Source organism: Oratosquilla oratoria, chromosome 29 (assembly GCF_046742065.1).
Source record: "Oratosquilla oratoria isolate Oo_2021 chromosome 29, ASM4674206v1, whole genome shotgun sequence".
Lineage (NCBI taxonomy): Eukaryota > Metazoa > Arthropoda > Malacostraca > Stomatopoda > Squillidae > Oratosquilla > Oratosquilla oratoria.
This window is the reverse complement of record NC_134805.1, coordinates 25,430,559-25,435,558: the sequence shown is the minus strand read 5'-3', so window position 1 is coordinate 25,435,558 and position 5,000 is coordinate 25,430,559.

Here is a 5,000-nt window from a genome sequence, read left to right as displayed (position 1 = left end):
CCTCCTCCTCCTCGTCCTCCTCCACCTCCTCACACTCCTCCTTTTCCTCTTCCTCGTTCTCCTCCTGCTATCTGGCGACGGCTGGCTGGCTCTGCCATGCCATGGTGCCTGTCGCCGCCGCGGTCACAAAGGCCCTTTTAATAAAATCACCGTCGATCCTGGCACTTCAATGGACCCTCCCCCCCCTCTCCCCTCCCCCTCCCCCTCCCCCTCCCCTCTCCCGGGGTAGAGGGGCTTCAAAGCACCAGCGGGCTCAACCAGTAGCCGCAAATGGGGTAGAGGGGGAGAAGGGGGAGAGGGAAGAAGAGGGGGAGAGGATGGAAGGAAACGGAGGAGGGAGGGAGCGAGGGTGTCTGATACTACAAGCTCAGTGCAGAGATCCGGGTGGGGGGTAATAAAAAAAAAAACAAAAAAACGCAGACCTAAAATAAAAACCAAGACACGCAGACCTTAAAAATAATAATAATAATAATGTAGATAAACAGAATAAAAAGAAAATAGAAAAAGTTCCACAAGTGTCGGGTGTGGCCTCTTTCCTTTCGGGTTGGGAAGAGGGAGAGGGATAGGTATTTCCATTGTATTTGTTTGTTTATTTATTCATCTATTTAACTAATTCGTTCTGTTTTGAAGGGTCAGTGTAGTACAGGCGGTACAGTCCTCGCTTTATATGAAGCATTCCGCTCTGGCGGGGGTTCGAATCCCAGCAGATGAGTTTATTTCCATTTATCTATTTACCCATTTATCTATTAATTTATTGTTATTTACTTACGCATTTATTTATCTATCTATTTTTATTTGTTTATTTGATTTTATTTGTTTATTCATTTTTATTCTTTTTTGGGGGCGGTTGGGGAGTTGGGAGGGAAAGGAAGAGAAATTCGATATCCAATGTATATTGAAAGTGAGATGCAATATTATTGAGAGAAAATAATTACTAAATCTGAAAAAAATGTCATGTATTTCAAGCTGAGCTGATAAAATCTGCTTGACATAGTACAGTTTATACATGCAATGACAATTTTAATTCATTTCGACTAAATTAGGTATGTCGTTCTAGGTTGATTTATTTCGGGCACTTTGTTAGACGATGGAATGATTGGACTGGGGATCCCTCTGTCTAGATTTCTTTTCCACAAAGAGTCTGGATAGACTTTGGTTTGGCCACCCCCTTGATAAGGTGGAAAAGGTGCCCGTTATTATGTACAGAACCTGACGCGGGAATATCTAATCTCACTCAAGTGTTACTAAGAAAAATACAATAAGATAGAACAATAGATAGATAGATAGAGATAGATAGACTTTATTTGGCAATGAATCAATGTACATGAAGTGCAAATAATGACAAGAACGCATAGTTCAGAATAATTAATGCAAATTGCCGAGGATAACACAAAAAGCATGTACGTTTATTTCCATTGTGGTCCTCATCAGATTGTTATTCTACACTAAGTCATACAGACAACATACGTAGGGGTTTAAGGGGACCAGAGACAATCATGAGTAATAGCAGTCAGTACACATATGACACATAAACATTATTATAGTTTCGCTAATATTACTAAAATGTTTGTACACATAGGAATATTGAGACAAAAAATTTGAGCACCATCACAAAAAGGAACATTGCATTAAGCAAAAGAACAACAAAATAATGAAACTGTAACAAAACAGTATGAGTGAGTACTATATCATAGTACCATTAATGATATACTGCATTATTCTACAGCTGTATCAACATGTATGAGTGAGCACTATATCAGAGTAGTACCATTAATGATATACTACAATATTCTACAAGATAAAGACAATAATTAAAAAGTAGAAAAGGAAACAAGATAAAGACAGTAATTAATAAGTAGAAAAGGAAACAAAAATTACAAATTAAAAATGAGATAAAAATACAATAAGATAGACCAATAAGATAAATACAATAATTGAAACGTAGGAAAAGAAACAAAAAATATAAATTAAAAAATGAGATGAAAATACAATAAGATAGAACAGTAAGATAAAGACAATAATTAAAAAGTAGAAAAGGAAACAAAAATGACAAATTAAAAACGAGATAAAAATACAATAAAATAGAACAATAATATAAAGGCAACAATTAAAATGTAGAAAAGGTAACAAAAATTACAAATTAAAAATGAGATAGAAATACAATAAAATAGAACAATAACATAAAAACAATATCTAAAAAGTAGAAAAGGAAATAAAAATTACAAATTAAAATTCCGATAAAAATATGATAATATAGAACAATAAGATAAAGACAATAATTAAAAAGTAGAAAAGAAAACAATAATTACAAATTAAAGATGAGATAAAAATACAATAAGATATAACAGTAATTACAAAGAGGAAAAGGAAACAAAAATTACAAATTAAAAATGAGATCAAATATAATGAAAATTATTTCGTTTGACGTTGATTCATACAGGATAATTATATTCTCATACGTTTATATGTTTTTACCCTTCGCGAACCAATTTTGAATATTTAATTTTTCTCCAAGATTCCTTTCATTCATCGTTGATTTATGTTCACTTCGGGCATTCCAAATTGACTAAAATTTTACACTCACGGACTTTAGAAAGAAGCCATTTCATACGAGCTAAGTTTAATCTTACTTTTAATAATTCCACTAGAGCCATTTAATCTAATTAACTTCTGCGCATGGAAGATAAACAGCTGGGTTTCATTTACACACAACAGGTATCTAAATACATGTGTGTATTTACCTAGTTGTATTTTACGGGAAGGGGAGCTATGCTCGTGAGGTCCCGTCTTCATATCTCATTTTATCTAAACTATTTTTAAATTCATGTATTGTTTTTGCACACACCACTTTCTCATCTAACTTGTTCCAACTGTCTATTACTCTGTGAGGAAAGCTGTTCTTTTTCATATCTCTTCTATAGCTGTCTTTCTTGATTTTCTTTCCGTGCCCTCTTGTATTTCTATCATCCCATTTTATCAGATTCTCTCTATCAATAATTTCTATGCCTTTCATGATTCTGTAAATAGCTATCAAATCTCCTCTCTCTCTTCTTTGCTCTAGTGTCTGTAGCTCAAGTTTTGTTAGTCTCTCTTCATATGATAGTTTTGAGAGTGTTGGTGCCAATTTTGTAATTGCTCTTTGTATTCTTTCAAGTTTTTTATACATTTTTTTTTTGTACTTGGTGACCACATCGTTGCTGCATATTCCAATCTTGGTCTTATCAGAGTGATTAGAATTTTCTTCACCATTTCTTCATCCAGGTATGTAAATGCCACTTTGATTGTTCTTATTAAATTATAAGTTTCTCCAAAAATCTTATTTATATGTTTCTCAGGTGACATATTATTCATAACAATGACTCCCAAGTCCTTCTCGTTTTCTACCTTTTTATTCCTTCTCCCAATTTATATGATCCTGTCATTCTGTTTTTGCTTTTTCCAAATTCCATTATACTACACTTTTTAGTGTTGAACTCCATCTCCCACTTCCTACTCCATTCCCATACTATATTTAGATCACTCTGTAGTGACTCACAATCTTCTTCCGTGTTCACCTTTTTTAATAGTTTTGCATCATCTGCAAAGAAGCTCATATAACTTTCAATTTCTTCATCCATATCATTAATATATACAGCAAACATTATTGGGGCCAGAAATGTTCCTTGTGGAACACCACTTATTACTTCATCCCATTTTGAGTGTTTGTCTCTTATCACTACTCTCATTTTTCTTTCTTGCAAAAAGTCTTCCATCCATTTAAGCAGTTTGCCCTGTATTCCTCTTTCAGTTTCTAATTTCTTAAGCAACTTCTTATGTGGTACTTTATCAAAAGCTTTTTTAGGTCTAGAAATGCACAATCAGCCCATCCATCTCTTTCTTGTATTATATCTATTAGCCTTGAATAGAAACATATTAAATCGGTGACGCGTGATCGTCCTTGTCTGAATCCAAATTGCCTTGGATTTAGCACGTTTTTTTTATTATTTTTTTTTAATGTTTTACCAATCTACTTTTGACAATTCTTTCACAAAGTTTTGCTATTGTACTTGTTAGAGAGACTGGTCTATAGTTGGTAGGGTCTTCTTTATTTCCCCCTTTATATATAGGTACTATATTTGCTTTTTTCCAATCTTCTGGAACTTTTCCCTCTTTCAAGGAACTGTTTAATATGCTATGTATTTTGTCTGCCAGTTCATTCCTGCATTCTTTCAAAATCCAGTTTGCTATTTCATCTGGTCCATGCGATTTTCTGACATCAAAATTACTCAAGTGTTTCATTATTTCATTCTTTGTTACTTCTATTTCTTTCATAGGGGGGACTTTCTCTTTCCATTCGATCTCTTCAGGTTGTATGTTCTCCCTTGTAAACACTGATTTAAAATGCTTGTTCATAATTTCCGCCATTTCTATTTCCTCTGTGTATTCAACTCCTCCTTGTCTTAATTTCTCCAAATCTTGTTTGTTTTTCAGTTTGTTGTTTACAAATCTGTAAAATAATTTTGGTTGATCTTTACATTTTTCTATGACATCTTTTTCATATTTTCTCTTTTCCTCTCTGCACGCTTGTACATATTCATTTCTATAACAAGTATATATTTTCCATTTTTCAGGTCTTTTGTCTTTCTTCATTTTGGTCCAAGCTTTATCTCTTTTGTCTTTTAACTCCCTACAACTTTTGTTGTACCAGCACTTTACATATTCTTTTTCTTGTTTTTGTCTTGGGACATACTTTTCCACTCCTTTTTTTTTTTATAAATTTTTGTCAAAATATTCCATTTCTCTTCCACTGTTGTTTCTTCTTTGTATATTCCTTCCCAGTTTTCTTTTTTAAAGAATTCTCTTATTTTATCAAAGTTTGTTTTTTCATACATCATTCTTCCTTTTCTATATTGTTAATTTCTTTTCATGTATTTTTCCTCATTTAGTTCCAGTTTAATCAATATGTGGTCACTTTTACTTATTGGTGTTTTATATTTAATCTTTTCCACTATTCTAGGTTC